The 22,762-nt window shown below is 49.0% G+C and overlaps 27 non-coding genes across 27 annotated transcripts; all 27 read left to right on the top strand.

Annotated features, from left to right (window-relative positions):
- Positions 1-5,031: 5,031 nt before the first annotated feature.
- Positions 5,032-5,103, top strand: TRNAQ-CUG (transfer RNA glutamine (anticodon CUG)). Its single transcript has one exon. It is a non-coding gene; the product is annotated as a tRNA-Gln (tRNA).
- An 88-nt stretch (positions 5,104-5,191) lies between these two features.
- Positions 5,192-5,263, top strand: TRNAE-UUC (transfer RNA glutamic acid (anticodon UUC)). The gene has a single exon. It is a non-coding gene; the product is annotated as a tRNA-Glu (tRNA).
- A 6-nt stretch (positions 5,264-5,269) lies between these two features.
- TRNAQ-CUG (transfer RNA glutamine (anticodon CUG)) lies at positions 5,270-5,341 on the top strand. The gene has a single exon. It is a non-coding gene; the product is annotated as a tRNA-Gln (tRNA).
- A 70-nt stretch (positions 5,342-5,411) lies between these two features.
- On the top strand, positions 5,412-5,483 carry TRNAE-UUC (transfer RNA glutamic acid (anticodon UUC)). The gene has a single exon. It is a non-coding gene; the product is annotated as a tRNA-Glu (tRNA).
- Positions 5,484-5,489: 6 nt separating this feature from the next.
- TRNAQ-CUG (transfer RNA glutamine (anticodon CUG)) lies at positions 5,490-5,561 on the top strand. Its single transcript has one exon. It is a non-coding gene; the product is annotated as a tRNA-Gln (tRNA).
- Positions 5,562-5,631: 70 nt separating this feature from the next.
- Positions 5,632-5,703, top strand: TRNAE-UUC (transfer RNA glutamic acid (anticodon UUC)). Its single transcript has one exon. It is a non-coding gene; the product is annotated as a tRNA-Glu (tRNA).
- A 6-nt stretch (positions 5,704-5,709) lies between these two features.
- On the top strand, positions 5,710-5,781 carry TRNAQ-CUG (transfer RNA glutamine (anticodon CUG)). Its single transcript has one exon. It is a non-coding gene; the product is annotated as a tRNA-Gln (tRNA).
- Positions 5,782-5,856: 75 nt separating this feature from the next.
- Positions 5,857-5,928, top strand: TRNAE-UUC (transfer RNA glutamic acid (anticodon UUC)). The gene has a single exon. It is a non-coding gene; the product is annotated as a tRNA-Glu (tRNA).
- Positions 5,929-5,934: 6 nt separating this feature from the next.
- TRNAQ-CUG (transfer RNA glutamine (anticodon CUG)) lies at positions 5,935-6,006 on the top strand. Its single transcript has one exon. It is a non-coding gene; the product is annotated as a tRNA-Gln (tRNA).
- A 75-nt stretch (positions 6,007-6,081) lies between these two features.
- Positions 6,082-6,153, top strand: TRNAE-UUC (transfer RNA glutamic acid (anticodon UUC)). The gene has a single exon. It is a non-coding gene; the product is annotated as a tRNA-Glu (tRNA).
- A 6-nt stretch (positions 6,154-6,159) lies between these two features.
- Positions 6,160-6,231, top strand: TRNAQ-CUG (transfer RNA glutamine (anticodon CUG)). The gene has a single exon. It is a non-coding gene; the product is annotated as a tRNA-Gln (tRNA).
- A 5,184-nt stretch (positions 6,232-11,415) lies between these two features.
- TRNAE-UUC (transfer RNA glutamic acid (anticodon UUC)) lies at positions 11,416-11,487 on the top strand. Its single transcript has one exon. It is a non-coding gene; the product is annotated as a tRNA-Glu (tRNA).
- Positions 11,488-11,493: 6 nt separating this feature from the next.
- TRNAQ-CUG (transfer RNA glutamine (anticodon CUG)) lies at positions 11,494-11,565 on the top strand. The gene has a single exon. It is a non-coding gene; the product is annotated as a tRNA-Gln (tRNA).
- Positions 11,566-11,638: 73 nt separating this feature from the next.
- Positions 11,639-11,710, top strand: TRNAE-UUC (transfer RNA glutamic acid (anticodon UUC)). Its single transcript has one exon. It is a non-coding gene; the product is annotated as a tRNA-Glu (tRNA).
- Positions 11,711-11,716: 6 nt separating this feature from the next.
- On the top strand, positions 11,717-11,788 carry TRNAQ-CUG (transfer RNA glutamine (anticodon CUG)). The gene has a single exon. It is a non-coding gene; the product is annotated as a tRNA-Gln (tRNA).
- A 75-nt stretch (positions 11,789-11,863) lies between these two features.
- TRNAE-UUC (transfer RNA glutamic acid (anticodon UUC)) lies at positions 11,864-11,935 on the top strand. Its single transcript has one exon. It is a non-coding gene; the product is annotated as a tRNA-Glu (tRNA).
- Positions 11,936-11,941: 6 nt separating this feature from the next.
- Positions 11,942-12,013, top strand: TRNAQ-CUG (transfer RNA glutamine (anticodon CUG)). Its single transcript has one exon. It is a non-coding gene; the product is annotated as a tRNA-Gln (tRNA).
- A 5,095-nt stretch (positions 12,014-17,108) lies between these two features.
- Positions 17,109-17,180, top strand: TRNAE-UUC (transfer RNA glutamic acid (anticodon UUC)). Its single transcript has one exon. It is a non-coding gene; the product is annotated as a tRNA-Glu (tRNA).
- Positions 17,181-17,186: 6 nt separating this feature from the next.
- Positions 17,187-17,258, top strand: TRNAQ-CUG (transfer RNA glutamine (anticodon CUG)). Its single transcript has one exon. It is a non-coding gene; the product is annotated as a tRNA-Gln (tRNA).
- Positions 17,259-17,332: 74 nt separating this feature from the next.
- On the top strand, positions 17,333-17,404 carry TRNAE-UUC (transfer RNA glutamic acid (anticodon UUC)). The gene has a single exon. It is a non-coding gene; the product is annotated as a tRNA-Glu (tRNA).
- Positions 17,405-17,410: 6 nt separating this feature from the next.
- On the top strand, positions 17,411-17,482 carry TRNAQ-CUG (transfer RNA glutamine (anticodon CUG)). Its single transcript has one exon. It is a non-coding gene; the product is annotated as a tRNA-Gln (tRNA).
- A 75-nt stretch (positions 17,483-17,557) lies between these two features.
- Positions 17,558-17,629, top strand: TRNAE-UUC (transfer RNA glutamic acid (anticodon UUC)). Its single transcript has one exon. It is a non-coding gene; the product is annotated as a tRNA-Glu (tRNA).
- Positions 17,630-17,635: 6 nt separating this feature from the next.
- TRNAQ-CUG (transfer RNA glutamine (anticodon CUG)) lies at positions 17,636-17,707 on the top strand. Its single transcript has one exon. It is a non-coding gene; the product is annotated as a tRNA-Gln (tRNA).
- Positions 17,708-17,782: 75 nt separating this feature from the next.
- On the top strand, positions 17,783-17,854 carry TRNAE-UUC (transfer RNA glutamic acid (anticodon UUC)). The gene has a single exon. It is a non-coding gene; the product is annotated as a tRNA-Glu (tRNA).
- A 6-nt stretch (positions 17,855-17,860) lies between these two features.
- TRNAQ-CUG (transfer RNA glutamine (anticodon CUG)) lies at positions 17,861-17,932 on the top strand. The gene has a single exon. It is a non-coding gene; the product is annotated as a tRNA-Gln (tRNA).
- Positions 17,933-18,007: 75 nt separating this feature from the next.
- On the top strand, positions 18,008-18,079 carry TRNAE-UUC (transfer RNA glutamic acid (anticodon UUC)). Its single transcript has one exon. It is a non-coding gene; the product is annotated as a tRNA-Glu (tRNA).
- A 6-nt stretch (positions 18,080-18,085) lies between these two features.
- Positions 18,086-18,157, top strand: TRNAQ-CUG (transfer RNA glutamine (anticodon CUG)). Its single transcript has one exon. It is a non-coding gene; the product is annotated as a tRNA-Gln (tRNA).
- The last annotated feature ends 4,605 nt before the right edge of the window (positions 18,158-22,762 follow it).

Below are 22,762 nucleotides of genomic sequence, written 5' to 3'. Positions count from 1 at the left end.
ATCCGGGTTCAAATCTCGGTGAGGCCTCTTCCTTTTTTTTTTCTCGCAGCGCGCGGTCTCTGTTTAGCGAGCAGAAGCAGCGCTGCGTCACTGCCATTGTTCTCCGGCGGTCTAGTGGCTAGGATACCTGGCTTTCACCCAGGAGGCCCGGGTTCGATTCCCGTGATGCATTCTACTTCCGGCAGCCGAGCTGTACGGACGTGTGGATCATGGGCTCCGAAGGAGCGGCTTTTGCGGCCACCGGCCGCGGTAACAGGCTTATGGACGATGACGAGGAAGCGAGCTACCAGTTTATTTTGCCACCACTGCCCAAGGGACCTGTCGTGAAAAACACCGTGTTTTTGCATGGCGACGTGCGAGCGAGGCCCTATAGGGTCGAAGACTTCCGAGATGCACTCATCCCGACTGGACTGCTGCAGGAGGTCATGGCCCTTGGAGCCTACCAGATCAATCACGTATGGGCAGTCACCTTCTCGAGTGACGAGGCAACGAAAAGGATGCTGGCGTTGAAAGAGCTCAACGTGAAGGGGCGTCGTTGCGTTATCGTCGACCCTCAAGACCAACAGGTACGCCTCCGCCTTCATTGGCTGCTTTATTGGGTGGCGGACGAAGATATAAAGGCAGCGCTAGCGGCCTTTGGCAAGGTCGTGGAAGTTACGAGAGAACGATGGCGTGTCAGAGGCGTAGGCGACAAGGACTCAACGTCGCGGACCGTTCTGTTGAAGTTGAAGAGCGGGATGAAAGTCGATGACCTCCCGCACCAAATCCGAGTTGCCGGTGAACTGGCCCTTGTCGTAGCGCCTGGACGGCCGATGCAGTGCCTACGATGCAAGGGTGTCGGACACGTCCGTCGCGAGTGCAAGGTACCGCGTTGCGCTCGGTGTCGCAGCTTTGGACACTCTGAAGATCAGTGTGTGCGCACGTACGCTGCAGCTGTGGGGCCACCAGCGAACGAGGTCGTCGCGCAGATGAGGATGGATGCTGCTGAAGCCGAGGACGCTGCCAAGGGGGCTGGTGACAAGGAAAGCGCCAGCAATGCAGAGGCGACATCGAAGGCAGCGAAAGATACAGATGTAATTGTTACCCTCGAAAAGAAAGATGGGACGACAACGCGTCCTGCAGAAGAGCGGGCGAAAAGCAAGGAAAACTGCCTTGTAGTTGATGAAGCCGCATGCGAGACAGAAGGCGGGGATCCGCCCCCAACCAGCGACCCTATGGATACGAGCGGCAACGCTACCTTTAAGAGGCCGCTAGACGCTACCGATGGGAAAACAGCTGCAAAAAACCATGCCGACGGGCCACCTGCAAAGACAACTTTGACGAGAAGGAGCAGCTTCAAGCCCTCTCCAAACACTCATCGGGATAGGAAAGCCGGCGACAAGCCACAGCCGTCCGCGGACCACACCAGACCACCGGACGGTCCCGGAGGCGTCTAGCCGCTGGCTAGACGTTGTGGTGAGCACAGTGCTCCGGGCCTCTCTAACTTTCTCGTATTAGCAATGGCAACCAACCCAACGCTTAGCTTAGGCACGCTAAACGTAAGAGGTCTGGCCGCCAAGCGTAAACAAAGCCAAGTGTACCGGATGATGGTGGACCAAGACCTCGACGTTCTGGCCGTGCAAGAGACAAAGGTTGAAGGGGAGGAGGAGGCCCGGGGCATGGTGCTAAGGTTTACGTCTTTATACTACGCGGTAGTGAGCCATGCTAAAGGTGCGTCGGCGGGTGTTATTTTATTTATTAGGAAACTTCCCGGCTTAGCTATCGAAAATTATTTTTCATGCCCTTCAGGCAGGTTAGTGTACGTTGACTTTAATGTTGGTAATGATTCGTGGCGTGTTGTGTGTGTATATGCACCTAATGTTTGTGAAGAGCGCACTCTGTTTTTTTCATCCTTAAGGACGCACATTTGCATGAACAAAAAAGTGATAATTCTGGGAGATTTTAATTGTGTACTCCGAGATCGGGACAGAACAGGCCGAAGAACAAATGACAAAAGCTGCCATGTCCTCGCTGAATTATTAACCGATTTCGACCTAGACGACGTGGCTGACTGTCTGGTTGGAACACGCGAGGTTCATTACACACACTTCCAGGGCAATAGTCACGCGCGTCTAGACAGAATGTACGTGTCACTAGACGTAATACCCCTGTGTAACAGCTACGGTGTCACGCCTCTTTCATTCACTTATCACTGTTTGGTCAAGATGTATGTTGGACGCAAAGCAAAACACCACACTTTCACGTGGGAGTTGTGGAAAATGAATTCCAAATTGTTAACTGACGAGCCTTTTCTAAGCAAAGTACAGGAATATTTGAAAGAAGTGGGAAATAACGTGTTGCGAGTCACCGAAAAGTGGGAAAATTTTAAACAACGAATTAAACTAGCCGCCATCGATCGCTCCTGCAAAATAAAGTACGAAGAAAGAGTTAAAGAGAAAGAACTAAGGGTGGTGTTGGAAAAGTTAACGGCCTTAGAGTGCAGCCAACCGGGCGCATACAAAGACGATTTGCGTAGCATCAAATCGAAATTGGAGATATGCGATGAAGAGCAATATCGGGGAGCGATTATACGCGCAAGGGCAGAGGCTTTGACAGCAGATGAGGCTCCAACTAAACGTGCGCTCGGTCTTGAAAAGAGGCACGCACGGCGTAACCACGTAGATGTACTTGAAGTAGATGATCACGAAATAACCGACTGTGAGGACATAGCGCAAGTGTTTTTCCAGCACTTTCAACAGCTTTTTGCATCGAGTCCTGTTGACGTAGATGCCTTTAGAGCCACGTTTTTGGGACGCATGCCGCAACTCAACGACGACACGAAGAACAGACTAGAGGCACCGATATCAGCACGTGAAGTGGAAAAGGCAATTGATGATTTAAAAACTGGAAAATCGCCGGGTCCGGATGGCCTTTGCGCCGCTTTTTATAAACAGTTTAAATCAGACTTGTCGCCTCTTCTCGCTGACGTCTTTAACGAAGCGTATGAAGTAAACGCATTGCCATATTCTTTCGGGGAAGCACACACCGTGCTCATCCCTAAGACCGACGAGCCTACGAAACTAAAATATGTAACGTCGTACAGACCAATATCACTTACCAACAATGATTACAAAGTATTCATGAAGATCATCGCTTGCAGGTTACAATCAGTAATGGAAACCATAGTAGGTAGTCACCAAACATGCGGCATCAAGGGACGTACTATTAGCACAAACATACACATAATGAGATCAATTCTGGAATGTTGTGACGCCTTAAGGTCGCGAGTTGCTATTCTCGAACTTGATTTGGAGAAAGCTTTTGACTGTGTTGCTCATGTTATTTTAATTGCCATTCTAAAACATATAAATGTCGGGTCCATAATTACTGACGGGGTGGCCATGGCGTACCGGAACGGAAGTACTAAGCTTATAATTAACAAGTCACTGGGGGCCCCCATCAGCATTCAACGTTCCGTGCGTCAGGGCTGCCCAGCCAGCCCACTCCTGTTCTGTATTTATCTAGAGACTCTGTGTTTGGCAGTGATTGAGAACAAATGTATTCATGGGTTTACAATGCAAGCATCAGAAGTTAAACTTCTGGCCTATGCTGATGACGTAGCCGTGTGTTGCAATGACAAGGAGAGCGTTTTGCAAACGATAAATGTTGTTAAAAAATTTGGCGAAATCACTGGAAGTAGAGTAAACTGGAGCAAGTGCCACGGTATTTGGCATGGGGAGTGGCCTAAGACCCCCGCTATCTTTGCGAATGTCACGTGGTCGACAACGCCAGTAAAATACCTGGGTGTACCACTTGAATCTTATAAACAGAGCGACGAATACTGGCAGTGCGAGCTTAAAAGGGTTAAAGAGAAGGCTGAGGCGTGGAGAGCCAAACACCTTTCAGTATTTGCCAGGGCTACAGTGTGCAACTTGTTTTTCGTAGCTAAGCTATGGTACGTTATGCAATTAATTTTTTGTAACAGAGCCAATGTACAGAAATTGCACAGAGTTATTGCCGTGTTTGTGTGGGGTTCTGGATGGGAGAGATGCAGCCGCAACAATCTTTTCAGACGGGTGAAAGATGGAGGGCTAGGGCTGGCCCACCTGTTTGTGAGGCAATTAGTCGGACGGTTCTTTTTCTTCAGGAACAATGATAATTCATTTCTTCAATCGGTTTGCAAAGTTAGACTTGCGCATTTGTTACCCGAGTTTATTATAAGCTCTGAAAGTGTACCGGTGGCAGTGTTCGGATTCTATAAGGAAATTGTGCTGAGTGTTCGTTTCCTTGCTGTACGGTTTTCCAAAGAATATTTGTTTACGGTCACAAGAAAAAGGCTGCGCAATGATCTATTGGACAGCCTTTTTCCCTCACCTCGGTACCGAACTATGTACAGTCGAGGCCCAGGCCAGAATGTTTTCAAACGTGTTAAAAAAATGCAGGTACCGCCTGGTATGAAAACTTTCTTTTTCAAGCTACACACAGGAACACTATCAGTTGCAACGTTTTTAGAAGAAAGGGGCTTTTACATGCCATGGGGCTCAGATTGCTTCATATGCAAACAACCAGAAACAATAGACCATGTTTTTTTACACTGTTGGGCGGGGGTTTTCTTTTGGGATGTTCTACAGCGAACAATAAAGAAAGAATTTCCTCTTGATCCACATGGCATAAGGTATCTACCGATAGATGACGAGGACGGAACACCTTTCGATCAGATAATGTTAACTGGCCTCTACTGTATATGGCGAGCCCGCATGGCTGGCTTCTATTGCGATCCCGATGCAAGACCAGCCCGTGTTTTCTTTCGAGAACAACTAACACGTTTTCTTGATGTGCTTGCTACACATGAGTGCCCACCGCCTTGGATGGCCAGGATAGAACCCCTGGCTAATCTTAAAGAATTTTAAACAACGCCAGCTCACATATAACAGGCGGCTTTTACTTATTAATTTTTGTTAACGGATCAGAAGTTCATCTGTCTGTGTATATATGTTCCTTATGTTGTCCTTCCGATGTACTGCTGATTACCGGCAATAAAGAAAAAAAAAAAGTCTCATGGTGTAACGGTTAGCACTCTGGACTCTGAATCCAGTAATCCGAGTTCAAATCTCGGTGAGACCTCTTTTTTTTTTTTTTTTTTTTTTTTTCATCACAGCGCGCGGTTCGTGTTTAGCGAGCGGAGGCAGCGCTGCATTAAGCATTCCCGTTCTCCGGCGTGGTCTAGTGGCTAGAATACCTGGCTTTCACCCAGGAGGCCCGGGTTCGATTCCCGGCGTCGGAAGAGAGCGGTCTCATGGTGTAACGGTTAGCACTCTGGACTCTGAATCCAGCAATCCGAGTTCAAATCTCGGTGAGACCTCTTTTTTTCATCATAGCGCACGGTTCGTGTTTAGCGAGCGGAGGCAGCGCTGCATTAAGCATTCCCGTTCTCCGGCGTGGTCTAGTGGCTAGGATACCTGGCTTTCACCCAGGAAGCCCGGGTTCGATTCCCGGCGTCGGAAGGGTGCGGTCTCATGGTGTAACGGTTAGCACTCTGGACTCTGAATCCAGCAATCCGAGTTCAAATCTCGGTGAGACCTCTTTTTTTCATCATAGCGCACGGTTCGTGTTTAGCGAGCGGAGGCAGCGCTGCATTAAGCATTCCCGTTCTCCGGCGTGGTCTAGTGGCTAGGATACCTGGCTTTCACCCAGGAAGCCCGGGTTCGATTCCCGGCGTCGGAAGGGTGCGGTCTCATGGTGTAACGGTTAGCACTCTGGACTCTGAATCCAGCAATCAGAGTTCAAATCTCGGTGAGACCTGTTCCTATTTTTTTTCTCGCAGCGCGCGGTCTCTGTTTAGCGAGCAGAAGCAGCGCTGCGTCGCCGCCATTGTTCTCCGGCGTGGTCTAGTGGCTAGGATACCTGGCTTTCACCCAGGAGGCCCGGGTTCGATTCCCGGCGTCGGAAGGGTGCGGTCTCATGGTGTAACGGTTAGCACTCTGGACTCTGAATCCAGCAATCCGAGTTCAAATCTCGGTGAGACCTGTTCCTATTTTTTTTCTCGCAGCGCGCGGTCTCTGTTTAGCGAGCAGAAGCAGCGCTGCGTCACCGCCACTGTTCTCCGGCGTGGTCTAGTGGCTAGGATACCTGGCTTTCACCCAGGAGGCCCGGGTTCGATTCCCGGCGTCGGAAGGGTGCGGTCTCATGGTGTAACGGTTAGCACTCTGGACTCTGAATCCAGCAATCCGAGTTCAAATCTCGGTGAGACCTGTTCCTATTTTTTTTCTCGCAGCGCGCGGTCTCTGTTTAGCGAGCAGAAGCAGCGCTGCGTCACCGCCGTTGTTCTCCGGCGTGGTCCCACTTCCGGCCACCACAGCGGACGGTCACGGAATGTTGTGCTCCGTAGGGGCGGTTCATGCGGCCCAGCCGGGCCGCGGTATCAGGCTTACGGAAACGTCTTCACAGGATTACCAGCTTGTTTTGCCGCATCTGCCATCAGGTATGACCGTGTGTAATACCGTGTTTTTGCACGGTGATTTGAAGGCCAGGCCCTATCGAGTCGAACATTTTCGCGATGCGCTTGACCGTCATAAGCTGTTGCCGGAGGTGGTGGCCCTCGGGGCCTACCAGATGAACCATGTCTGGGCTATAACATTCAAGGACGAAGTCGGAAAAAAGAAGCTGCTGTCGGCGAAGGCCTTTAGTGTCAAAGAACACCGCTGCGTCGCCATTGACCCTTGCAACCAGGATATTAGAATGAAGCTGTTCTGGCTGCTTCACACAACTCCCGACGAGGACGTCAGAGCAGCCTTGGCGCCGTTCGGAACGGTGACCGAAATTTCCAGGGAGCGGTGGCGAGTACCAGGGTGCGGCGACAAAGGTTCTCACACGCGTCTGGTATCGTTACGGCTGAAGGCTGGTATGACCATGGAAGACATCCCGCATCAGCTACGAGTATCAGAGGACCATGCGCTCGTGATTGTTCCAGGCAGAGCTCCGCTCTGCCTCCGATGCCGCGGCACCGGCCATATACGGCGCGAGTGCCGTGTGCCACGCTGTGGACTCTGTCGTCGTTTCGGCCACGACGAGACCCAGTGCGTGAGAAGCTACGCTAACGTGACCGGGTCTGGCCGGAGCGACGCGTTAGACGAGCACTTGATGGATCAAGCGGACGCGGAAGAGACTGCTGGAGCGGGCGGAGACCCACGAGGCACGGAAGAGAAGCCAGTGGTCATGGCAAGCGTCAAGTGCCAACCCAGAAAGGGCAGTAGCGAGGCAGTGGCCAAGAATGAAGTGCAAAGTGAACCGTCTGCAGAAAATTCTACGGTGCGTGAAAGTGAGGGGGACGCGGAGGCTGCCGAGGGCGTTCTGCGACAGGGCAACTCTGGCGCTGCCTTCATCGAAGAATCCGGCGAGAAAATGGACCAGGCCAGCGCCGTCTCAAAGAGACCTCGCGAAATACCCGATCAAGATGTCAGGCTTGAGCAAGACGACGGTGACAGCAGCGAAGGGCCACCCACGAAGGCTTCCTCTTTCCGGCGGTCTACACTCAAGCCCAAGCCGAACGTTCCGCTCGAGAGGAGGCCGACGCGAGAACATCCACCTGAGGGGCGCCAGACGCCGACCAATCCGCCAGGTGGTCGGCAGACGCCGACCGTCCCACCAGACGGGCGACAGACGCCGACTGTCCCACCAGATAAGCGGACAACGCCGACAGTTCCCCCGCGGTAGCGGGGTGCTGTTCGGTAGAAGGCTCAGTAAGGACTAGGTGCTGCGGAACCTTTAAGTGAATGATGAGTAGCGCATTTGGTAACGTCATGCCTTCGCCGTATGAGACGGAGCTTATGATGGTGTAGGGTTTTGTTCTTTGTAAGTTTGGCGGTCTTTGATCTCCGAAATGTATTGTAGTTTGTGCTTGCTCTTCTCTTTCAATGGCAAATAATCATGGAATAGCAATACGTATTGGCACGCTTAACGTACGAGGGCTAACGGCTAGACGGCGACAAGCACAATTAAGTCGCCTGATGCTGGAAAACGACATAGATATTCTTGCTGTTCAGGAAACTAAAATTGAAAGCGAAGAGCAAACGGACAAAATGGTTCAGGTTTTTAAATCCCGTTACAACACTTGTGTTTGTCATGGAGTAGGTAAGGCCGGTGGCTGTCTTTTATTTTTGCGTAATTCAATAGGTATTGTTGCGCAGAGTGTAATGTCGGCCCAAGATGGGCGATTGGTCCTATGTGATTTCTCTTTCAATAATATTGATTGGCGAGTTGTCTGTGTGTACGCTCCAAACAAAATTAGTGATAGAAAAATTTTTTTTAACTTTGTTGAGTCACACCTGACGTGTGAAAGAAATGTTGTTCTTCTTGGTGACTTCAATAGTGTTTGCATGTCCGAAGATAGGGTGCCCAGTAAAATAATACGGGATACAAGTGCGCATCAACTCTGCGCAATCGTGGCAGACTATGATTTAGTAGACGTTGGAAGCATATTAAGCGGTAACAGTGTTGTTTTTACTCATTTCCAAGGGCAGAGTCACGCTCGACTAGATCGTTTGTACGTATCAGCAAACCTTGCGCGAACGGTCAATAGCTACGCAGTAAAGCACGTGAGCTTCAGTGATCACAGCCTAGTAACGTGTACATTGGGCACGAAACATAGAGGGTCTCACTTTAACTGGGAACTGTGGAAAATGAACGAAACGATCTTAAGTGATGAATGGTTTGTCAAAACGGTAAAAGGAAAAATGGACGTAATGCAAATAGATGCTACAACAAATTGGGCTGAGCTGTGGGAGCAGTTTAAAATTGAAGTGAAAATGAGTGCGATCGAGAGGGCTTGTGTGATGCGTCATAAAGCTAAACAAAGAGAGAAAGAACTGCAAAGCATGCTCGATTATTTTCTAAACGCGGAGTGCACAATACCGGGATTGTTTTCGAAACAGATTAGAGAAATTAAACGCGAACTTGAAAGGGTGGACGCTCAAATTTACCAAGGAGCCGCGATAAGAGCACGATCCGAGAGGCTGTGGCTGGGAGAGGCGCCAACTAAGCGCGCGCTCAGTGACGAAAAGGGTTACGCATCCAAAAACATAATAAAAGAAATTTGTTTTAACAACACAATGTCAAAAGACCCAGAAGTAATTGAAAAAGCTTTCGTTGAACACTACCGAGCGTTGCTCGGTAGGCGGGTGCCCGTAACAGAAGAGTTTGTGAACACCTTTCTAACACTTCTGCCAAAATTACAAGACGAAATAAAAGAGGGACTCGAGAGACCGATCTCTGCGAAAGAAATTACAGAAGCCATAGAAGACTTGGGTAAAGGAAAGGCGCCTGGGCCAGACGGCCTAGGAGCAGCTTTCTATAAAACTTTCAAGGCCGAAATAAGCGAGATACTGCACTGTGTAATATCAGAAGCTCATGAAACTAAGCACTTGCCGCCATCATTCAGAAAAAGTCATGTTGTGCTTATACCGAAAACCACCGATACGGTAAAGCTGAAATCTGTCGCTGGATACAGGCCCATAAGTCTTACGAATTCGGATTATAAAATCTACATGAAGGTGCTCGGAAAAAGGATGCAGTCAGTTATTAAATCCATAGTAGGCCCACACCAAACATGCGGTATTAGGAATAGAACAATATTGTCGAATATTCACATCGCTAGGAGTATATTGGAATGCTGTGATGCGAACCTCGAATGTGTAGCAATGGTTCAGTTAGACCTAGAAAAAGCTTTTGACAGGGTTGCTCACAGCATACTTTTTGCCCTGCTAAAACACATTAATGTAGGCGAAGTGATTCAGGACGGAGTAGCCATGGCTTATGAGAACTGTTCCGCTCACCTTATAATCAATAAAAGACTCAGCGAAAATATACCAGTATTATCCAGTGTGCGCCAGGGGTGCCCTTTGTCGCCCTTACTTTTTGCGATTTTTCTTGAACCTTTCTGTTTGAAGGTACGAGAAAACGAAAACATTCGCGGCTACCGTCTTTTAACTCAGGAAGTAAAAATACTAGCTTACGCAGATGACATCGCACTTTTTTCCATTGACCAAGAGAGCATTCGGGAGGCAGTCAAGGATGCAAGAAAGTTTTGCAGTCTAACGGGGAGTGCCATAAGCTGGCCAAAAAGCTTAGGCTTCTGGCACGGTGAATGGGACAGCCGGCCTGCAGTGTTAGAAACAGTACCGTTCACAGATACGCCAACCAGTTATCTTGGTGTTCCTTTGGAATACTATCGCGATACCACGACGCAATGGACTGAACAAACTGAGCGGGCTAAAGCACAAACAACGAAGTGGGGAGGCAAGAATCTGTCAATATTCACGAGAGCCACTGTCTGCAATTTATTTCTTGTCGCTAAAGTGTTTTATATGTTGCAAGTTTTATGTATATCCCGAGTGTGTGTACAAAAGTTGCACAGGGTTTTTGCTATGTTCGTGTGGGGATCAGGATGGGAGCGCACGAGTCGTCTGAATCTGTTTCACGCTGTGCAGAAGGGAGGGTTGGGTTTGTCGCATTTATTTTTGAAACAAGTAGTGTCGCGTTTCGTGTTCTTGCGCGACGAAAGCGATTGTTTTTTGCGGTGCGTTATCCAGACGCGATTAGGTGACGCACTGCCAGAATATGTTGTGACGTCGTATGGCATACGTCAAGTGGTTGTCCGAGGTTTTTTGTTTGAAGTGATAAGCTCTTTCCGTTTTCTAAAAGTACACTTTTCTTTGGAATACCTGAACACAGTCGCAAGAAAGCGATTATACCGAGATTTAGTTAATATCATGTGTCCAGTACCAATATACCGTGCAGTATATGCACTGGGGCGTGAGCAGAATGTCTTAAAAAGAGTTAAGAAAATGCCTGTAAGAGCAACAACAAAAACTTTTTTTTTCATGCTACACACTGGCACGCTTCCTGTCAAGCCATGGCTGCAGGAGAAGGGGATCTTTGTACCCTGGAGTGTGAATTGCCAGATATGTCAGGAACCGGAGACAATGGAGCATATTTTTCTGGAGTGCAGGGACTCAGTCTTCCTTTGGGACATTCTACAAAGGACACTAAAGAAAGAATTTCCTTTAACACCTTTTGGAATCCGTTTTTTACCGTTTGAAGAGACAGAAGGCGTGCCATGTGATATGGTGATGTTACTCTGCATGCACAGCGTGTGGAAAACACGAATGGCGGTGCGTAATGAGGATGTTGACGCAAAACCGGCCAAAGAATATTTTGCTGAAAATGTATTGTACATTCGCGAAGCGTTTAAAGCGCTCAGCGAACCACCTGAGTGGTTAACAGCATTTGAACAGCTTGCAAACATTCAGCCTTTTTAAACCAAAATTAAACGACAAGGTACACCCGCACATTGAACTGTCTTTTTTTGTTTTGTAATCGCAGCGGAGAATAGCTGTGAATCGTGTATTTGTTATAAAACAGGCAATAAAGAAAAAAAAATCCGGCGTGGTATAGTGGCTAGGATACCTGGCTTTCACCCAGGAGGCCCGGGTTCGATTCCCGGCGTCGGAACGGTGTGGTCTCATGGTGTAACGGTTAGCACTCTGGACTCTGAATCCAGCAATCCGAGTTCAAATCTCGGTGAGACCTGTTTCTTTTTTTTCTCGCAGGGCGCGGTCTCTGTTTAGCGAGCAGAAGCAGCGCTGTGTCACCGCAAATGTTCTCCGGCGTGGTCTAGTGGCTAGGATACCTGGCTTTCACCCAGGAGGCCCGGGTTCGATTCCCGGCGTCGGAACGGTGTGGTCTCATGGTGTAACGGTTAGCACTCTGGACTCTGAATCCAGCAATCCGAGTTCAAATCTCGGTGAGACCTGCTTCTTCTCTTTTTCTCGCAGCGCGCGGTCTCTGTTTAGCGAGCAGAAGCAGCGCTGTGTCACCGCAAATGTTCTCCGGCGTGGTCTAGTGGCTAGGATACCTGGCTTTCACCCAGGAGGCCCGGGTTCGATTCCCGGCGTCGGAACGGTGTGGTCTCATGGTGTAACGGTTAGCACTCTGGACTCTGAATCCAGCAATCCGAGTTCAAATCTCGGTGAGACTTGTTTCTTCTTTTTTCTCGCAGCGCGCGGTCTCTGTTTAGCGAGCAGAAACAGCACTGCGTCACCACCATTGTTCTCTGGCGTGGTCTAGTGGGGGGATTCTACTTTCGGCTACCGTACGGTACGGTCGCAGAATGTCTTGCTCCGTTGGGGCGGTTGAAGCGGCCCAGCAGGGCCGTGGAATCAGGTTTACGGAGTCGACTACACGGGAATACCAGCTTGTTTTGCCTCATCTGCCTTCAGGTATGACGGTTTCTAAGACAGTGTTTTTGCTCGGAGACTTAAAAGCAAGACCGTATCGCGTAGAACATTTTCGCGATGCGCTTGTCAGAGTACAGCTTATGCCGGAAGTGCTGGCCCTTGGGGCCTATCAAATGAATCATGTGTGGGCGATAACCTTCAAGGATGAAGACGCAAAGAAAAAGATACTTTCGCTCGAGGCGTTCAGCGTCAAGGAGTACCGGTGCGTTGTTATTGACCCGTGCAAACAGGATGTGCGGATGAAGCTTCACTGGCTCCTGCACACCACGCCCGACGACGAAGTTCGAACGGCTTTGGCACCTTTTGGCAAAGTTATTGAAATTTCCAAAGAGAAGTGGCGTGTCTGAGGCTGTTACGAGAAGGGCTCTCACACACGTTTGGTGACCTTGCGCCTGAAGTCCGGTTTGACGGTCGAAGACCTGCCGCACCAGTTGCGCATAGGCGAAGACAACGCACTCGTATTCGTATCTGGTAGAGCGCCGCTCTGCCTCCGGTGCCACGGCACCGGTCACATACGGCGCGAGTGCCGGGTACCGCGCTGCGGTGCCTGCCGTCGCTATGGCCACGAGGAGAGCCAGTGTGTACGCAGTTATGCCAATGTAACCGCAACAGGCGGAAGCGACATTGTGCAAGAGCACCTTATGGACCAGGCCGACGCCGAAGAAGCTTCTGTGGGAAGTGGGCATCAGGCCAGCAGGCAAGAGAATCCGCCTGTAGCGTCTTCTGTAAAGGACAAAGAAGTAAGAACGGAGGACGAAAAACGACAACCGGCCCACCTAAGCACACCCGAAAGTACTCCCGAGATGGAAACAAATCTCGGAGGTGGCGCATCGACTTCGCAGAATGACTCGGAGAACGAGGCACTCCCGAAAAGTGGAAAAAGAAGTCAACCTGCAACAGCTGTTGCTAAGAGACCTCATGAGAAGGTGGCTAGCGACGAGGATTTCTCCGGCCCAACGAGCGCTGTGAGACCACCGCCGCTGAAGTCAACGACCACTCGTAGGAGCAGCTTCAAGCCCAAGTCGACGGTCCCACCAGACCGGTTGCAAGGGCCGCGAGTGCCTCCGCGCTAGCGGGGGTATTTTTTTTTTTTTGTCTTCTTGTTCAACTGTATGTACGGGGACAATCATGTAGAGACTTTGGTTGAGTTGAGTGTCTTCAAGGTAGAAGCCGGGCTAATTACCAGTGTGGACGAATCCGCCTGCTGTGCACACTGACCAGTGATGTAAGCCTCCCTCTTCTGTCTTTGCGTAGCGTATTAGGTATTGTAAAAAAAAAAAAAATAAGACAATGGACCCAAATCTTTCTGCACTTCGTATTGCAACGTTGAATGTACGGGGATTGACAGCAAGACGACTGCAAGTGCAAGTCAGTCGCCTAATGCGCGATAATGACATAGATATATTGGCCATTCAGGAGACAAAAATCGAGAGTCAGGAAGCAACAGACCGGATGGTTGAGACCTTTAAAGCAAGATATAACGTTTGTGTGTGTCATGCTGCTGGCAAGTCCGGAGGATGTGCCCCTTTTTTTGCGCAATAGTATCGGAATATTAGAGGAAGCAGTCCTCACCAGTGAAAATGGTCGGCTAGTCCTGTGTGATTTTTCTTTTAATGAAGCTGAGTGGCGCCTTTTGTGCATCTACGCCCCGAATAGAGAGAGGGAGCGCAAGGTTTTCTTCGAGTATGTTGAACCGTTTTTGTCTTGTGAAAGGAAAGTTGTGGTTCTTGGTGATTTTAATTGTGTATGCTTGCCTGAAGACACAGTGAAAAATGTGCCTATTCGAGATGCGAGCGCTGATCTATTGAACACAATCACACAAGAAAAATATGTTTGATGTGGGGGATGTACTCCGTGGTAATTGTGTGCAGTATACGCATTTCCAAGGTGCGAGTCATGCCAGGTTAGATCGCGCATACATTTCAGCAAGCCTTATGCCATTATGATTCAAATACATGGCAAAGCATGTAAGCTTCAGCGACCATAGCCTGGTCATGATTGAAATAGGCACGGACCGAAAAACTTCACAGTTTAATTGGAATCTTTGGAAGCTTAACGAAAAGGTGCTACATGATGAAACTTTTATGCGGGCAGTGACAGAAAGAATTGAAGCTGTTAACTCTGATAAGTCTGACAGGATTGGTGCGTTGTGGGAACAATTTAAAATCGATGTTAAAATTACTGCAATTGATAGAGCATGCGCACTGCGGCACAAATCTAAACAAGAAGAAAAAGAACTGCGAAATACTCTGGGCTATCTTTTAAATGCTGAAACCACAATACCTGGGCTGTTCGCAAAAGAGATTAAAGAAGTTAAAAGAAAGATGGAAGCCGTGGAAGCTGAAAAATATAGAGGGGCCGTGATAAGAGCGCGGGCTGAACGGCTCTGGCTGGGGGAAACCCCAACCAAGCGTGCACTGGGAGACGAAAGATGCTACGGCGCAAAGAACGAAATCAAAAGAATTTGCTATCGTGATGAAGTCACGACTGATAAAAATGTGATCCAGAAAGCATTTGTTGAAAGATACACGGGTTTACTGGGGTGTAAGACACCTGTACACGAAGGCTTCTTTACATAATTTATGCCACTAATGCTGAGGTTGGACGACGATGCGAAAAATACACTGGAAGCTCCCATTAGTGTTAATGAAATCGAAACAGCAATAAAAGAGTTAAGTGTAGGAAAGTCGCCTGTGCCTGATGGCCTTGGCGCGTCATTCTACAAAGCCTTTAAACAGGAATTGGCTGAAATACTCTACCGTGTTATTAATGAAGCGTATGACAGACGTGGAATGCCTCCATCTTTTAAAACAAGCCATATTGTACTAATGCCTAAAACAGATGACCCCTCGAAATTACTTTCAGTGGAAGCATATCGGCCGATAAGTCTTGCAAATGTTGATTACAGGATATTCATGAAAGTGTTAGCTAAAAGACTGCAAAGTGTAATAACATTGGTAGTTGGTAAACACCAAACATGTGGCATAAAGGGGAGGACAATTTTTACGAATGTTCATACAGCTCGAAGTGTACTGGAGTGCTGTGATATGGTATGCGGGCACGTGGCGATGGTACAGCTGGACCTTGAGAAAGCCTTTGATAGGGTAGCGCACGAGGCGATCTTTAGATTACTGGAATATACTAACGTTGGCAAGGTGGTCCTAGATGGGGTAAAAATGGCTTACACTGATTGTACTACCAATCTAATAATTAATAAGACATTAAGTGATCGAATATCAGTTGTAACTGGCGTGAAACAGGGAGATCCGATTTCAGCATTATTATTTGCAGTGTTCTTGGAACCTTTTTGTCTTAAAGTGCAAAACAACCAGAATATACGAGGTTTCCGTTTCTTCACACATGAAATTAAAATCTTGTCTTACGCAGATGATATTGCAATTTTCTGTGGAGACAAAACAAGCATTAAAGAAGCCATAAAAGATGCCAAAGAATTTTGTAGCTTTACTGGCAGTGCCATAAACTGGCAGAAGTGTTTAGGTTTCTGGCACGGAGAATGGAAGACAAGCCAGAATACTATGAAAGCATAAAGTTCACAACTGTGCCATCCAGCTACCTTGGTGTTCCGCTTCAATATTATAAAGATGCAACGAGCCAATGGCCAGAGCCAACTGGAAAAATGAAAGCGCAGACGTCAAAGTGGGGCGGACGAAGTATGTCTATTTTCACCCGTACGACGGTGTGTAACTTGTTTTTGGTAGCGAAAGTGTTTTATATGTTACAAGTGTTGTGTTTGTCAAGGATTTGTGGGCAGAAATTGCACAGAATATTTGCTGTTTTTTTGTGGGCATCTGGTTGGGAAAGGATGAGTCGTGTAAACTTATTTCATGCGGTGGGGAATGGAGGTGTAGGTTTATCTCATTTGTTCTTGAAACAGGTCGTGTCGGGATTTGTGTTTTTTCGCGACCAAAGTGACGCGTTCTTGCGCACTGTTATTCAACTGCGATTGTGTGATGCATTGCCTGACTTTATTGTTACGTCACACACGCTTCGTAATGTAGCTGTGAAAGGATTTATGCGTGAAGTTGTGGATAGTGTCCGTTTTCTGAGAGCGCATCTTTCAGTAGATTATCTGTCAGATGTTTCCAGAAAGAAGCTTTACAAGGACCTTATTCATGTCATGTGCCCTACACCGATTTATCGTTCAGCATATCATTTAGGACAAGAGCGGAATGTGCTGAAACGTGTAAAAGGTTTTCCTGTGAAGGCTTCTACAAAAACTTTCTTCTTTGTTATACTGCGGCACACTACCTGTCAAACCTTGGCTCCAGGAAAAAGGTATCTTTGTGCCTGGGGGCGTCAACTGCATCATTTGTAAAAAGCCAGAGACAATAGAGCATATTTTCTTGAATTGCTGGGATTCCATATTCTTATGGGACATCCTACAGAGAACTCTCAAAAAAGATTTGCCATTAACGCCTTTCGGGATAAGGTTTCTGCCTGTTGAGCAAACAGAGATGGTGCCGTACGACCTAATAATGTTGTTGTGCATGCACAGTCTCTGGAGGACGCGAATGGCGGTCAGAAATGCAGACGAAGTTGCACGACCAGCAAAAGAGTATTTTGTTGAAAATATTGTATATGTACGTGACGCATATAGGTCTTTATGCGAGCCCCCAGAATGGCTATGGATCTTTGACCACCTCACGACAACAAAATACCTTTAACCAAGCTGTATAATGTGTAATACAGCCGGTGTTTTTATCGCCTCATTTTATTGTGAATGTGGTTTTCCTTTGATTTCAAAATTGTGAATTGAGTCATTCCATGTTTTTTTCGTATTGTATCGCTAACAGGCAATAAAAAAAAAAAAAAAAAACCGGCGTGGTCTAGTGGCTAGGATACCTGGGTTTCACCCAGGAGGCACGGGTTCGATTCCCGGCGTCGGAACGGTATGGTCTCATGGTGTAACGGTTAGCACTCTGGACTCTGAATCCAGCAATCCGAGTTCAAATCTCGGTGAGACCTCTTTCATTTTTGTCTCGCAGCGCGCGGTGTGTGTTTAGCGAGCAGAGGCAGCGCTGCATCAAGCAGTCCCGTTCTCCGGCGTGGTCTAGTGGCTAGGATACCTGGCTTTCACCCAGGAGGCCCGGGTTCGGTTCCCGGCGTCGGAAGGGTGCGGTCTCATGGTGTAACGGTTAGCACTCTGGACTCTGAATGCAGCAATCCGAGTTCAAATCTCGGTGAGACCTCCTCCTCTCTTTTTTCTCGCAGCGCGCAGTCTCTGTTTAGCGAGCAGAAGCAGCGCTGCGTCACCGCCGTTGTTCTCCGGCGTGGTCTAGTGGCTAGGATACCTGGCTTTCACCCAGGAGGCCCGGGTTCGATTCCCGGCGTCGGAAGGGTGCGGTCTCATCGTGTAACGGTTAGCACTCTGGACTCTGAATCCAGCAATCCGAGTTCAAATCTCGGTGAGACCTCTTCCTTTCTTTTTTCTCGCAGCGCGCGGTCTCTGTTTAGCGAGCAGAAGCAGCGCTGCGTCACCGCCATTGTTCTCCGGCGTGGTCTAGTGGCTAGGATACCTGGCTTTCACCCAGGAGGCCCGGGTTCGATTCCCGGCGTCGGAAGGGTGTGGTCTCATGGTGTAACGGTTAGCACTCTGGACTCTGAATCCAGCAATCCGAGTTCAAATCTCGGTGAGACCTCTTCCTTTCTTTTTTCTCGCAGCGCGCGGTCTCTGTTTAGCGAGCAGAAGCAGCGCTGCGTCACCGCCATTGTTCTCCGGCGTGGTCTAGTGGCTAGGATACCTGGCTTTCACCCAGGAGGCCCGGGTTCGATTCCCGGCGTCGGAAGGGTGCGGTCTCATGGTGTAACGGTTAGCACTCTGGACTCTGAATCCAGCAATCCGAGTTCAAATCTCGGTGAGACCTCTTCCTTTCTTTTTTCTCGCAGCGCGCGGTCTCTGTTTAGCGAGCAGAAGCAGCGCTGCGTCACCAACATTGTTCTCCGGCGTGGTCTAGTGGCATTCTGCTTCCGGCTCCCGAGCTAAACGGATCGTAGGATCATGGGCTCCAATGGAGCGGCATATGCGGCTGTTAGCCGCGGCAACAGGCTTTCGACGGAGGAAGATAAGGATTTCCAGATTATTTTGCCTCGGCTACCTACAGGACGCATTGTTTTAAATACAGTTTTTTTGCACGGCGACGCTCGTGTTCGCCCGTTCCGTGTGGAAGATTTCCGGGACGCGCTTCAAGCTGTTGGTATGCTCTCTGGCGTCGTCGCCCTTGGAGCATACCAAATCAACCATGTATGGGCGGTGACGATGAAGACAGCCGAGGCTGCCGAAAAGCTGGCTGCCCTGAAGGAGCTACAGGTGAAGGGGCGTCGCTGCCTGGTCATCGACCCCAAGGAACAACAGGTGAAGCTTCGTATCCACTGGCTTCTGCATGGGGTGGACGACGAAGACGTCAAGACCGCGCTGGCCTCCTTCGGCAAAGTGACGGAAGTGACCCGGGAACGCTGGCGAGTGGATGGCGTTTCCGACAAGGGCTCGACGACCCGAGCAGTGCTGCTGCAGCTGAAAGCCGGAATGAAAGTTGACGACCTGCCCCACCAGATCCGCGTCGCCGGCGAGCTTGCGCTGGTGGTAGCCCCAGGTCGCCCCATGCAGTGCCTACGCTGCCGGGGCTCTGGCCACGTTCGACGAGAATGCAAGGTTCCCCGTTGTTCCCGGTGCAGGCTTTTTGGACACAACGACGCGGACTGTGTACGCTCTTACGCAGTAGCCGCGGGCTCGGCGCAGAGCGAGCCGTCGGCATCAGAACATATGATGGACGTGACCGAGGCGGAGGAAGCGGCCAAGGGTGCTGGAAACAGCAACGTGGCGGCAGAAACGAGCGCGACGACCAAGCAGGCCGAAGCAGGAAGGAATAATATCCCTCCCCCTAAGGAACCAGCAGCTACAGTCGAGAGCGTGCAGACGGCCCCGCAAGAAAATGAGAGCCACCAGCGAGCTACGGATGCAACGCAGGCAGAGGCGGACGACAACGCGACCCATATGCTAGCGCCCGCGTCGAATCCGTCTCGGCACCGGTCAAGAGATCCCTGCAGCACGAGGAGAAAGTCGACGGAAAGGCCGGCGGTGACTCCGAGCCACCACCCGCTAAGACGCTACCCGGAAGGCGCTCCACCATCAAGCCTAAGCCGATCTTGGAGGCTGACCGCAGGCTCACCCCGAAGCCGACCAAAGACGAACTCGGACGACGGCCACCGGATGGCCACGGAGGCGTCTAGCGGTCAGCTAGACGTTAAGGTGAGCACCATGCTCCGGGCCTTCTCCCCTCCCGTTTAAATCAGTAATGGCTACCAACCCGTCGCTTAGCCTCGGCACGCTAAACGTTCGAGGTCTGGCCGCCAAAAAGAAACAGAGTCAGGTTTACAGACTACTAGTGGACCACGACCTCGACGTTTTAGCCGTGCAAGAAACCAAGGTAGACGGCGAGGAGGAGACCGGGAGCATGGTGCAAAGGTTCACGTACAACTACTATACGGTAGTGAGCCACGCCTTAGGGACTTCGGCGGGATGTGTGTTGTTCGTGAGGAAGCTTCCAGGACTGGTTATTGACGGTTACTTCTCGTGCACTTCCGGTCGACTTGTCGTTTGTGATTTCAGTTATTGCGATGTCAAATGGCGCGTGTTGTGCATTTATGCACCTAATACAGTGCAAGAGAGGGCAACTTTCTTTTTGAACCTAAAGCATCACTTCTCTGTGCAAAAAACAATAGCCTGTGTAGGGGATTTCAACTGCGTATTGAATGCTGAGGATAGGTCTACGCGACGCGTAGTTTATGACAAAAGCAGCGATATCCTCGCACAAATTATACATGAGTTCGAATTAGAAGATGTCGCTGAGTGTTTTCGGGCTGACCGAGACGTGATGTACACTCACTTTCAGGGCACAAGTCACGCACGATTAGACCGGATCTATCTATCATACGATTTGGTGGAAAAATGCCAGTGCTATGCAGTTACGGCCATATCATTCTCGGATCACTGCCTGGTAAAATGCAGGGTAGGCAGCAAGAAAGAACGAAACAAATTCGTTTGGGAACTGTGGAAAATGAATTCTGAGCTGCTACGAGATGAAACTTTTAATGAAAAGGTAGTGGCTGCTCTGAATTCTTTTGCAACGGATAGTTCTATAAAGTTTGGCGAGGAATGGGAGTTGTTGAAGCAAACCATCAAAATGAAAGCAATTGAAAGAAGTAGCGTACTGCGTTATGAAGAAAAGGCCAGTGAAAAGGATTTAAAAACATTGCTGGCAAAATTGGCGACGCTGGAATGCAAGCAACCGGGCGCTTATCAAGACGATATGCGCGCTGTTAAGAAAAAGCTCGAAGTGTTCGACGAAGAACGCTATCGAGGCGCACTCGTGCGTGCTAGAGCAGAAAGACTAACATGCGGGGAAACGCCAACGAAAAGAGCGATGGGACTAGAAAAAAAACATTCCAGACGTAAGCAGATTGAGGCCATTGAATATGAAGGGGTGGTATTAACCGATAACAATAACATAGGGCATGCGTTCCTTGAGCATTACAAAAAACTTTTTGCATTCAGGCCTGTCAACATGCACGATTTCAATAATTTATTTTTGCAACGAATGCCACAGCTGTCGTCTGAAGTTAAAGAAACCTTAGAACGACCATTAACAGAACATGAAGTGATGAAGGCCATCGAAGACCTGAATCCTGGCAAGTCGCCAGGTCCAGACGGTCTTTGTGCCGCCTGGTACAAATCTTTTAAAGGCCACCTAGCTCATATCTTAACCGCCGTTTACAACGAAGCATACGAACTGAAAATACTTCCACCATCCTTTGGCCAGTCCCATACCGTACTAATACCGAAAACAGAAGACACCGAAAAGCTCAAGCAACTTTCATCATACAGACCCATTGCGCTTACTAATTGCGACTACAAAATATTGATGAAGGTGTTGGCACGGCGTATGCAGTCAGTCATTAAGGATGTAGTCGGCCCACACCAGACGTGTGGAATTCGCGGAAGAACCATCTTTACTAACATTCATAAGTTGAAGTGTGTGCTGGAGTGTTGTGATGCCATGTGTGAGGCAGTTGCGATCCTCCAGCTAGACTTGGAGAAAGCATTTGACTGTGTTTCTCACGAGATATTGCTCACCATCCTTCAACATGTTAATTTTGGCCATATAATCACTGAGGGGGTGACCATGGCGTACCGGAGTTGCTATACGAGACTTATAATTAATCAAATGCTGGGGGCCCCCATTAACGTGAAGCGCTCCGTTCGCCAGGGTTGTCCACTCAGCCCACTCCTGTTTTGTGTTTACATAGAAACGCTATGTCAGGCCATCATTGAAAATGAATACATTAAGGGATTTTGCCTCCAAGCAGCAGAGGTGAAGTTATTGGCATATGCTGACGATGTGGCTGTATGTTGTAAAGATACGCAAAGTGTATTGAACGCAGTGAGTATCGTCAGACAGTTTGGTAATGCCACTAATAGCTTCGTGAACTGGCAGAAATGTTTGGGGTTTTGGCACGGGGAATGGGCGTCCACACCAGACCACTTTTCCAACGTAACCTGGGTCACGACGCCAGTTAAGTACCTTGGCGCACCCCTTGATGCCTACAAGGACAGTAGCGAATACTGGAAGGAGCGAACAAAAGAAGTAAAAGAAAAAGCCGACCGATGGAACGCCGTTCACTTGTCCATGTTCGCGCGAGCTACAGCGTGCAACACGTTTCTCGTGACAAAGATCTGGTACGTGATGCAGGTCCTACAGTGCTCTCGGATTAATGTGCAGAAACTGCACCGCGTGTTCGCTGTATTCGTGTGGGCATCGAGCTGGGAGCGATGCAGCCGAGATAATCTCTTCCGACGCGTGAAGGATGGTGGTCTGGGGTTGGCGCACCTTTTCTTGCGTCAACTGGTGAATAGATTCTTCTTCTTTCGAGATACAAACGACCCATTTCTGCGCACGGTGATCCAAATGAGGCTTTCAAGATCACTTCCCGAGTTTGTAGTAGGTACCGAAATAATGCCAGGATCTGTCCGTGGGTTCTTTCGGGAAATAGTTGATAGTGTTTCTTTTTTGCGTGTTCGTTTTTCAAGTGAATATTTGTGGAATGCAAAACGGAAAAAGTTATACCGTGATTTGTGTGATAGTGTATTGCTTGTACCCATGTACCGAGCCGTGTACAGTGGAGGCCCAGGCCTAGACGTCTTGAAAAGGGTGAAGATGATGCCAGTTCAACCAGCCACGAAATCTTTCTTCTTCAAATTACATACCGGTACCTTATCTGTTAAAATTTTCCTGGAACAACGTGGGTTCTACATGCCGTGGGGAACCCACTGCCTCATTTGTAAAAAACCGGAAAGCATAGATCATGTCTTCATCCACTGTTGGGAGGGGGTTTTCTTCTGGGACGTGTTGCAAAGGACTTTGAAAAAGGAGTTACCGATAGATCCACACGGAATCAGGTTTCTGGCAGTTAAT

The sequence above is a fragment of the Dermacentor andersoni genome, chromosome 9, assembly GCF_023375885.2.
Source record: "Dermacentor andersoni chromosome 9, qqDerAnde1_hic_scaffold, whole genome shotgun sequence".
NCBI lineage: Eukaryota > Metazoa > Arthropoda > Arachnida > Ixodida > Ixodidae > Dermacentor > Dermacentor andersoni.
Note: the sequence above shows the minus strand (reverse complement) of the source record. Positions and strands in the feature narration are given on the sequence as shown.